We start from the raw sequence: 11,972 nt of genomic DNA on the forward strand, positions 1-11,972 counted from the left end.
CACTACTGGCCTCTGTGAGCTGGCTTTGTGTGCACTGTACATTTGGGGCGGGTGACAGAGCAGGAGGTCTGCAGCAGGGACCACAGGGCTCCCATAACGTCCTCTTGTTGCATCATCCCACTCTGTCTAAGGGGCCAGCTCCCCAGCACTTCCAATCTGCTGCTTCCTCCAAGTAGAGCAAACCATCCCTGGCCTTTCTGGGGTCCACATGATGTCCCTGCTTCTCTCTGAGGGTAAGCAAGTCCCCACCCTGGGCCTCAGTGGTCCCAGACATACATGGGGGCTCCAAGGAAATACTTTTCAGCTCCTAAATTCTGTCATATTTGCCACAGGTAGGAGAAGGCAATGGCACCCCACTCCAGTACTCTTGCCTGGAAAATCCTACGGACGGAGGAGCCTGGTAGGCTGCAGTCCATGGGGTTCATGCAGCCCATACGACTGACCGACTTCACTTTCACTTTTCACTTTCATGCATTGGAGAAGGAAATGGCAACCCACTCCAGTGTTCTTGCCTGGAGAATCCCAGGGATGGGGGAGCCTGGTGGGCTGCCGTCTATGGGGTTGCACAGAGTTGGACACAACTGAAGCGACTTAGCAGCAGCAGCAGCAGCAAGGGTCTCTCTGTACCTCCTAGATCCTATCCCAGATGTGACCACATTTTCTCCCAGGGGAGGTCTTGAACCCACAGCCTTGCAGGCTCCATTTACTGTCCTGTAAATAAAGAACAAAGCAAAGCTCCTGCCCCCGAGTTCCATCAAACCTGTCAGACTGAAGTGTCTATCAGAGGGGAGACTGGAGCGAGAGGGGCTTAGTAAGTGACACAGGCTGCAAGCTTGCTGCGGACATCTGTTTACTTCACTCTGAGTGCCCTCCAAGGGAGGCTGGGGCCACAGAGCAGCAGTCAGCTCCTGGCTTTGTAGCTCTGCTTTGAGGCCAGGCTTGTCTGAATTCTCCCCAGACGTTCCTCCTAACCCCCTGCCCACTGAGAAAGAGCCCTACCAGCTCTGTGCACCGCTGGCTGCACAGTGGGAGATGTGATCAGAATCTAAACACAGCCTGCAGAGACGACCAGAAGTTTGACAGGGGCCCAGGCAGAAACCCCCAGTCCTAACAGCTGCTCTCCCCCACGTGACAGACAGTCTCAGCCACAGCCTGGAAATAACACGCTAGGTGTCATCTATGTCACCTGCCACCCTCTTGCCATCTCTGTCTTCCCTGTGATGACATTTCGGGTCTTGTGAGATGTCAGTCAAGGGAGCAGTCATTGTTCACACAGAAGCCAGCCCTGTGTCCTCTGTCACATGCTCACTTCCCTCTCGCCAGTTGCCCAGACTCCTCGGCTGCCCTTGAGAAGCCCTCACCTGTGAGGACAGACAGAGCCCCATGAGGGAGTCAGGCCACAGACTCCTCAGACTTCGGGCCTTTGGTCTGGATCTGAAACTGTTCCATTAATTTGGTACTGACTTCGGTTTTCCCTGGTAGCTCAGCTGGTAAAGAATCTGTCTGTAATGCAGGAGACCTTGGTTCGATATCTGGGCCAGGAAAATCCCCTGGAGAAGGGAATGGCTACCCACTCCAGTACTCTTGGGCTTCACTGGTGGCTCAGATGGTAAAGAATCTGCCTGCAATGCAGGAAACATCGGTTCGATCCCTGGGTTGGGAAGATCCCCTGGTGGAGGGCATGGCAACCCACTCCAGTATTCTTGCCTGGAGAATCCCCATAGACAGAGGTGCCTGGTGGTCTACAGTCCATGGGATTGCAAAGAGTCGGACATGACTGAGCGACTAAGCACAAGCACATGTCCACAGCTGGGGACTAATCCCATAATTCCTGACTTTTACAGAGGGCAGCTATAGACCCCAGAACAGGGTGGATGCAAGGAGCAACCACAAATGGTAGAGAACAGTGAGGGCTGGATCTGACTCTGAAAGCCAGGGTGGGGGATGGGACAGAAAAGATTGATCTTGCTCCAAAAGAAGATGATCCGAAGATGTGATTGTTACAAGTGTGTGATCAGGGTCATGACTGACATGAGCGTTCTTGTCCTGGCTCTGTCACCCTGGACAAATCATGCACTCTGACTGGGCCTCAGACATATTTGCAGAATGTCAGGATACACTGATTGACAGCCAAGTGTCATCCCAGCATTTATGTTCTATGTTTTGTTTCTATTCTGTGAGTGTTCAGTTTCCAAAGGGTATGTTCGAGGGGGGAGTGGCTGGGGAGACAGGAAGAGGAGCTGGATGGTGAGTGTCCGGTGGGGAGTGTGCACGGGCTGCTATTTCCCGAGATCAGAGAACGGCCTCTTCTGACCCTCGGAGAAGCTAAGCGAGTCCCCAGCTGGAGTGTGCTGGACCAGGGCTGGGTTCATACTTTGCTCTGTTCTTTCTATGGAATCATCTCTGCCCTTTCCCTTCTGGCTCCACATGTCAAGACCCTACCATCCTCTAAGCCCCTATGCAGTGTCATCTCCTCCACGTGGCCTTCCCTGGAGCTCCTCCCACCAGAACCCCTACAGCACTTAGTCCACCCTTCTCTTGCCCCCTTAACTTCTTAGACTAGAGCCATTCTGGCTGCCCCAGTGGCCCAGGAAGCCCCTTGAAGGCTGGACTTCAACATGATAAGTCATTCTCTCCCAGCCCAGCACAATGAATGACAGCAGTAGGTTCCACTGAGTGTGGAATTGAAGTTACTCAGAGGCCTCAACATGCAAGCTCCCCAGCTCTGCCCCCAGCCCCCACCAGGCCTCAGAGATGAGACCATGGAACCCCCAGCTGAGCTCCTGGAGTATATGTCCCTGTACGGTCAGGCCCATGGTCCAGTGCACAGGAGGCTGCAAGGGAACCACACTGTCTGTTATACTTTAAAGGGGCCTCTCCGGCAGGGGCTCCTCGACCAGGCAGGAGAACGGGGGACAGGAGCCCCTGCCCTTGCCTGTGGAGAAGAGTTTGCTGAGGACGCCGAGGACTCCAACCCTCTGAGTTGTGGTGGCTGTAGACCCTCCATCTTTCCATGTCCTGTTTTCACCTACAGCAACCCGAGGTCAGAAGAGGAGACCCTGTCATGGATCATGGATCATGCTCATGGTCCATTCACTTCCTGTTAGAAGCCCAGTGAGGACATGGACAAGTATGGCGTAAGCCCTCCCTGGCATCTCACTCTGTATAAGGCATGTGGAAGGGACTCAATGAATGAGTTTGAGAGTCGGATAGAATCTATTTTTCTTGTTTGTTCCAGAGCTGTTAAACTTTGAGAAGGACCTCAGAGCTCACACACCGAGTCCAGTCCCTATCGTGGGCATGGGCTGTGCCTGAGAGTCCCCAGAAGGAATTGTTCAGAACCACCTTGAGCCACCGACGCACACTCACTGCATGCCCTGTGACTCCCCACTCTGCTTTTAGGACGTGGCAGCGCAGCAGGAGTAGAGGAGTGTGGGCTTCAGAGTCAAGAAAGACCTGAGTTTGAATCCTGGCTGCACACCTTCTAGTGTGTTGCCTTGGCGCTCTTCACTTTCCTTACTGATAAGAGGGGTAATTACTAGCCAGTAATTACTGGGTATTACTAGCCAGTCTGCAAGGTTGCTGTTTTATTGAAAATCAGATCATGTTGGCAGATGCCAGAGCACAAGAAATGTAGAGGCCATCACTACCTTCCTTCTTGATCAGGGAGGGAGATAAGATTTGTCCCTGTGGGGACCAGTGAGACAGTTCCACGGCTCTGATTATATCCATGTGCCCTCCACGGTTGTCGTTAAGTGAGGCTGTGTGCGTGTGTGCCTAGTCACTTCAGTCGTGTCTGACTCTGTGTGACTCTATGGACTATGGCCTTACAGGCTCCTCTGTCCATGGGATTCTTCAGGCAAGAATCCTCGAGTGGGTTGCTGTGCCCTCTTCCAGGGGATATTCCTGACCCAGGTATCAAACTCATGTCTCTTACACCTCCTGCATTGGTGGGTGGATTCTTTATCGCTGAGTCACCTTGGAAGTCCCTAAGTGAGGTTCAGTTCAGTTCAGTTCAGTCTCTCAGTCATGTCTGACTGTGACCCCATGGACTGCAGCCTGTCCATCACCAACTCCCGGACCTTGCTCAAACTCATGTCCATTGAGTTGGTGATGCCATCCGACCATCTCATCCTCTGTCATCCCCTTCTCCTCCTGCCTTCTATCTTTCCCGGCATCAACGTCTTTTCCAAGGAGTCAGTTTTTCACATCAGGGGGCCAAAGTATTGGAGTTTCAGCTTCAGCATCAGTCCTTCCAATAAATATTCAGGACTGATTTCCTTTAGGATTGACTGGTTGGGTAAATGAGATTGCCCAGGGGAAAAAGTTAGAGGGAAGTTTGTCTTGTGGATAGCTGGGCTTCCTTCCGTTTGAGTGTGGTTGTGGCCTAGAGGGACCACAAGGGAGTGTGCCCCAGGGTCTCCTCCGGCAGAATCTGGGTCCCTGGGTCCTTACCTGACCAGTCTCTGACCTGGGACAGCCCCTTATCCTCCTGGGCATGGGGAGGGTAACTCCTGGCTCATCTGCAGCTCTGGGCTGTAGCAGACATCCATGTGAGGATTTTATACACACAGAAGTGCTGGGCTCACCTCCGTTTTACTGTGAGCACTACCGTTTCCTTAAAGAAATTTTAAGAAATAAAAGCGTTTGCACTATGTCTTGGTTCAAAACTTTTTTCTTTTTAAACAGCAGAAAAAAGGGAGGGAACAAGCTTACAAAGAAAAAAAGGATTCGAGCCAATAGCTCCAACTCCATTGTTAGACAAAGAGAAGACGTGAGGAACAGAGACTGGTCTCCAAGGGAGTTTGCTTGAGCCAAGAAGAGCTTCAGCCAACCCCCTGGGCTGGGGGCCAGTGCTTCCTCAGGGGCTCAGCGCCCTGCCTGCCTTCCCAGGCCTGGCTTCTCCTTCTGTGTGAAGGCAGGAGGTCATCCTTCTCTTGCCTCCCATTCCTGTCCTGCTGTGGAGCTGGCTCGACTTCCTTCACCTTCACCTTCCATATTTCTCTGACCTGGGACTTATTTCCCCACCAGTTTCCTGCTCTACTCAGCTCCCTTCCAGCCCAGGTTCAGCTGCTGCCTTAGGAGCAGGCGAAGCCCTGGAGGAGGACTCTACCTGCTCTCTCTCCCCTCCCTGTGGGCCTATCCAGGCTGGGCGGTGCTCCCCAGGCTGCCTGTGGTTGAGGATGCTGAGCTCCCTGGCCCAGGCCTGTGGCACCTTCCTCAGGTTGCAGGCTGGGTGGAGGCCTTGGCAGTGAGCATGCCTGAAACCTGAAATCCATCCAAGGCCCAGTTAGAAAAGGATGGGGGTGTAGAATAGACCAGAGGGCTTTTGGGTGGGTGGCTGTCACTGGCAGCCACTGAAACCTTACCTAGGCCCAACTCAGAGTGCTGATGGATGGGGAGGCTGACTGGGAAGAGGCTTTCAGATGCCCCTGCCACCTTGGGAGTGAGCTACCTGCTGGCTGGTGGCCATTCTGGCGTTGGCTCCTTTTGAGTACAGTGTTAAAAAACAGATGGAGTTGATGGGAAGGCCTGGCTCCAGGGAAGAGGTGGAACACATTCCCCTGTCCTGGTGGGGTAACCAGGTGACCAGGACACACACACCTAGGGAGGAGAGATCAGAGCCCACAGGCACCTCACTGTCAGCCGTTACGATCCCCTATTTTGCAGATTGGGAAACTGAGGCCCAGAGAGGGGAGTGTGCTGTGCTAAGTCGCTTCAGTCGTGCCCGACTCTGTGCGACCCTATGGACTGCAGCCTGTCAGGCTCCTCTGTCCGTGGGATTCTCCAGGCAAGAATACTGGAGTGGGTTGCCAGTTCCTTCTCCAAGAGAGGGGAGAAACCCATGCAATAGCAGAGCCTGGTCAGGAACCCAGACTCTGAGGCTGCCCAGCCCTCTGCCCTCCTCCCTGACCCCTGCTGCCTCATACCAAACCAAACAAATCCAGGTGCCCAATGCAACAGTGCCCCAAAGGGTTGTAAACCGGCTGACTGGAGTAGGGGTGCACTTTCTCAAAAAGGAAAAGTGTTTGATGATCGACTGTGTCTCCTGGTGTGCGAAGGTCCCCACCTCCCCTGGTATAAAAATCAGGTTGGACCTTCCTGAAGAGGCTCTTGTTCTCCCACTTGATTCCCAGTTGCTGGAAATGTCAATAAAGTGATCATCCAAGCGCATGCGTGGCGGGAAGTTTTTGGGTCAGGAAGGGACCTCAAGGTGGTCAGCTTTCAGGATGAGCTGTTCTGACATCTCAGACCCGTTTGTCTCCACATATCCAATTCTGCACCTTCTCTTGTTTTCTGACGCCATCTCCAGTGGGGAGCAGCGAGGCTGGGTGAGTGGGATGGAGGAGAGGATCTGTGGATGGCGTGTGAGAGGGTATTTGATGTGGGGCTCCTTGAGGTGGTGGCGAGTGGAAGACCATGTGACTCTCACGTAGTTGTCCACCCTCCCACTCCCTCCCTTCTCTCTGTTTCTCTCCCAGGCCACAGCCTCCAGATTGCTCTCCCTGCTGCTATCTCCACACGTCCGTCTGGGCTCCCCATTGCTTACATGATAAACTCTAAACTCTTTCGCTGCACTCTTTCACTTGCTTTATCTTTTGTTGCCACAGACCACTCACCATTCTGAAAACCTGCCCTCTGGGCTTTCCCTGCCTGCCTCTGCAAGCCCACCTCTTTCCCTCCTCCAGCCACGGGAGCCTCTTTCAGTCCTTGGACCCAGCAAGCACAGGCCGCCTCTGCACCTGCCGTCCCTCTGCCCAAAGCCCTTTCTGCTAGCCAGCCCCGTCCCCAGCCCCATCTTGACCTAGCACACTCCCACCTCCCTCTGACACTTACTGAACTTCTGGGTGTGCTCCCTCGGCACCTGCCTGCTTTCCTCTCACCTGCTCTTCTCCTCCACAGAACCTCAAACAGAGTACAGAAATATTCAGGACTCTCACCTTCTCGTGATGATGAACTGCTCAGTGAAGGGGAAGTCGCTCGGTTGTGTCCAACTCTTTGTGACCCCATGGACTATACAGTCCATGGAATTCTCCAGGCCAGAGTACTGGAGTGGGTAGCTGTTCCCTTCTCTAGGGGAATCTTCATAACCTAGGAATCAAACCTAGGTCTCTCGCATTACGGGCAGATTCTTTACCAGGTGAGCCACCCGGGAAGCCCAAGAATAGTGGAATGGGTAGCCTATCCCTTCTCCAGTGGATCTTCCCAACCCAGGAATCAAACTGGGGTCTCCTGCATTGCAGACAGATTCTTTACCAGCTGAGCCACCAGGGAAACCCCGATGAACTGTTCAAGGGCAGGCCTATTCTTTGTTTACTGTGGGCCGCCGATCTAGCCTTTAGTAAGTGCTTAAGAAAACATTTGTCAAGTCAAAAATCATCTTTCTTACTGGCCTGAGAGCTCCTCCGAGGCAAGACCTGTCTGCATCACCAGGATGACTGGGGCAGTACTGGCCTCATAGACTGCCCACAAATGCTTGGCCAATTGAATTTCAGTGATGCTGTTACTGGGGAAGTGATCAACAGTGTTTTTATTTTGAAACCTGTCCTACCTGTAAAAAGAAGAACTCCCAGTCTGTCTTGGTTACCAACCATTTTTGGTTTTCAAAGATGAAAAGCAATTAGCCACAAGTAGAGAATGACAAATACTCAGGATGGGAGAGGGAGAGGGAGAGGAGGGGGAATCAATTATGGGAGTAGGGGGATGATGGGGGCTGTCAACCCCATCCCCTGAGCTTTCCTTCTGCAAGTGAGAAGGAAAACAGAGGAAGGCTATTCTCAGAAAATCCCATTTTCTCCTTAAGGCACCAGGAAAGTGTTGAATCCTTCTTTCTGGACGGCACCAGAGTCTGTGAGCAGGAGGTGTCTCAGTTATATTGGAGATGCTACCTCAGGTTGCAGGGAACTTGTGAGCCACCTGAATGAAACTCCCGCATTATTCAGAATTATAGTTTAATGATGTTTCCAGAAGTATTCAATATCTCCCCCCACTCTGGGCTTTCAGCAATTAAAATGAAATTATGTTGGTCATTGAACTGTATTTGTCAAGCACCGCCTAGTTCCTACTCTTCTGATATTTAAATTTTACTGGATGGGACAGATAAAACACATACACACATGTATGAGAAAACAAGAAAATATCAGAGTGTTCTCTGCAGATATTAACTCTGGGCAGATCAGGGAAGGCTTCTTGGAGGAGGCAACATTTGAGCTGAGGCCAGCCACAGAAGCTGGGGAAGGGTATTCCAGGCCTAGGGCACAGCCAGTGTGTGTTCAGAGCACAGCCAGTGTGTGTTCAGAGCAGGCCTGCTGCTTCCAAGATCTGAAGAGAGAGGAAAGGAGGAAGAGGACCACAGGAGATGAGTGGGTCCCAGAGGTGGCAGATGGCAGATGGTATCCTTAATTCAGTGATTCACAGAAAACAGGGCTTGGTGAAGAGAGAATGGACTCAGGAAATGGATTCTAGGTTAGGCTCCACCACCGACTTCCCCTGGGACAGATATGGGGCAGGCGCTCTCAGTTTCTCCTTGGTGCTCGGCTTCACAAGTCTGGGGGACGTCTGGCCATCCCAACCCTGAAAAGGCAGGCCATTGCCATGCATCTCTGCTGTGCAGCAGATGGAAACCAGAGACACGTCCTCTGCTCCATCAATACCAGTTTGCCAGAAGGAACCAGCACCCTTCCAGTTGCACATTCCTGGGGGTCTGGGCAGGGCCCCCTTTTAAGATGAAAACCGCTCCTCCACGGAGGTGACTCTTGCCTGCTGCCTTTCCTCAAGCCAGCAGCTGGTCTACAGTTGCCCAGTTGCCCGCCTGGGTTCTAGGCTGATGGGGCGGCTGGATAGATAGGAAGCTCCCTGGCAGCCACAGGGGGCTCCAGCCTCCCGAGCAACTGGCCACGGCCCAGCACCTCCCTCCTGACTCAGCGTGACTGGAGTGTAGATTTTGGTGAGTGAAGGCCATGCACCAAACTCTTGCGTGGCAACCAGGGACCACCCAGCCCTGAACAGTTGGCTCACCAGGTTTCAGGGAAGGTTATTTTCATGCACGGATTTGTTTTTCCTGGCACTGGGATGGCCACGTGCTTCAGGGCAGTGACTTGAGGCGCCTCTGTGAGCTCTATTTACACAGCGAGGGGAGAGAGATACACTTTTTTGTGTCAACAGAAGGATGCTTGGGAACAGGACCGTTTATAACCCGTTAAACGGCCTGTCCCCACAGACGCCGGGCCCCTCCTGCGTGCACATAATGTGTACAATATGTGGAGCGCTTTGGGCGGGCCGGCAGCACGCGCTGGCCAAGCACTTCTGTTCTGAATAACCCTCTGTGGCAGGGCCAGCTGATTCATACCAGGGAGAGGCTTGCATGCATTGGCGCCCAGAGAATCCCAGAATCCCCAGGAAGTGACGGGGATCCCCGGGAAGTGAGGAGGATCCCGAAGGTCCTTAGCTCGTGATTCCCTTTAAAGAATCACCTCCTCCCACCAAGTGTGTCCAGTCTGAGCATTTTAGAACACCTCCAGGCCATGGACTCAGCTATTCTTTGTGGGTTTGCTCAGCTTGTAGAAAGCTCTCTTGGAATAGTCGGAGTCTGTCCTCTAAATACCCACATTCCCCTACAACCCTTTGGGGGTCAGATGAGTTGCAAGTCCCTCTCCAGGACTGTGCTGAGGAAGACAGTTCTCTCCATCTGGGGATCTGGGTTGAACTGCCTGAGTCTCTTCAGCTGTTTCTCCTCCCATCTGGTTCTGATTCCACCACCATCTATCTGAGCCCCATTTGATTCCCTGGAAATGTGGGTTCCAGAGAGGGCCTGGGAGAGTCCCCACAATCTCTGAGAGGCAGGTGGGCCCCTCTACAGAGAAAGAGGAAGAGGGGTTGGCTCCAGGTCCCCTCCGGTCACATGCTGGAGATCCACTGGGGTCCCACTCTCCTGTCCTCAGGCTGCGAGTGTCTACTCTGCCAGCACGTGGGGCCCTGGAAAGAGCATTCCATGGGTCTCGGAGCTGATGGTTGAGGAAGGCCTGGGTATGCCGACCAGCTGCTCATACTCTCCCCGTTCTTCATCTCCCTTCGTGTGGGAAATGCAAGTTCTAAACCAGATCAATAAGATGTTAGTGACAACAAGAAACCCTCATCTGAGCATGTGCCTCAGGCTTACTCTCTAAGGCTCCAGCCACCTGGAGCTGGGTACAGCGGGGCTTCCCACCCTAGTGCAGCCAGGACACTGAAATCCAGGGGGTGACACGATGTGGTCATCCCACAGGGAGATAGCAACACTGCCCAGGAAGAGAGACCAGATTAAATGCGTCTCCCTGCTCTCAAGCAGCTCAGCCTAGCAGGAGAGCTAGGCTAGGATGTTACAAGCAGACATCCAGAGACTTGGGCATGGGGTGGGGGTGGGAGGAGGCCTCAGGTTGTACCCCTTCTCCGCTCCATGAAGCCCCCTTTAGTTCACTAGGCAGTGGTCTAGGGTAAGGGCTGGGTGCTGTGGTCCCCAGGCTGCAATGTTCTGGGTCAGAGACCAGGGCCCGGCTGTGCCCTGCCAGGGCCTGGGGTGAGCCGACCGAGGGTGGTGGTGGGGGCCTGCTCTGCCACTCTCCTAGATGCCCGGAAGCCTGAGGGCATGACGACTGGCTGCTTTCCCAGAAAATACAGTTCAGTTCGTTGTCTGCCTGGCCTGTCCTTGAGCCCAGGCCCAGCTCTGTCCCATGGCAGCGATCAACAGTGAGCCGCCCCTGCTACTGGAACCCAGGGAGGAGAATAGGCTCCCAGAACCTGAGAGACCCTCCTTGTGGGACCCTGGGCTCACCTCTCCAGCTCTGCTCTGCAGGCGAGGTGTCAGTGGAAGCTGAGTCTCCAATCCAGACCTCTGGGGCCTGGGGATTTCGAGGGCTGGTTGCTGTTGCATTCAGAGCAGCGGGCCAGCCTCTGGAGAACTCAGAGGAAGGACTTTGTTTTCAGGGAAGGAGACAGGGCAGGGGTCGCCTCCCCCTCCTTGATGAGTGAGTGGCCCCTCTCCAGCCTGTCTCTGCCAGGGTGGGGGCATGGGGTCGATGGCGCTGGAATGACTCCCTGCCACCCCCACCCCTCAGTCTTTGAGCGATGGGCTTAGCACAGCTTGTGGTTGGTCATCCAGAGGGGACTTTCTGTGCCCTAGATCTAACCACAGTGAGCAGAGGACGTTTTTCTGCTGGGAACAGTGGGGTAGGCCTGCTGATGAAAGGGAGGGCTGACTCTGAGATGTGCGAGTTTAAAAACACAGGATGATCCTGCAGGAAAGTGGGAGCGGGGGTTGGGGGTTTAATCAAGTTACCTGTAGACATGGAAGTTCTTATGATTGAGGGGCAGGGAAAAGAACGCTCTATTTTCAAGATGGTGCGATGTTTGTGTGAAGGATGGGGGTGGAGAGGGGTGGGCAGTGGGCAAGGAGGTGGCCATGTCTCCCTCTTTGAGGCTTCTGTACTGACCAAGGCCCATGAAAGGGAGAATGAAAAGACCTGATTTCTAGTCTCAGCTCTGCCAAAGACAGACTGAGCCTGACTCAATGTTCTCATCTGTGAAATGGGTTGTTAAAAATGTGTCGCCTGAAAAATCACCAAGCGGTGGCAATTGGATATGAAGCTTTTTCAACTGTGAGGTGCTGTAGATTGGGACTGATATTGCGGTCATCGGATAGACCTGGTGAAGGAGCCCCACCTTTTGGGACAGGGATGGGGAGGGGGAGGGGCAGTTGAATGGGCGCTCACATCATTCCTTCCCCACTAGGAGGAGCACTTGACACTTCCAGAGGATGGATTGTCCGTGTGGCTGGATGAGAGGGTGGAGGGGAGCAGAGTCCGCCCTGCTCCCCCCCTCCTCCCGCCCCCACCATCGCCGCAGGCTTCCCTTAGGGCAAACGTCCATCAGAGCAGGACCTTCCGCCTCCCTCTGCCCGCTCCCCACCCTGCCCTAGCATTGGCAGGGTTTCAGAT

The sequence above is a fragment of the Bison bison genome, unplaced genomic scaffold, assembly GCF_000754665.1.
Source record: "Bison bison bison isolate TAMUID 2011002044 unplaced genomic scaffold, Bison_UMD1.0 scf7180017864032, whole genome shotgun sequence".
Classification (NCBI taxonomy): domain Eukaryota; kingdom Metazoa; phylum Chordata; class Mammalia; order Artiodactyla; family Bovidae; genus Bison; species Bison bison.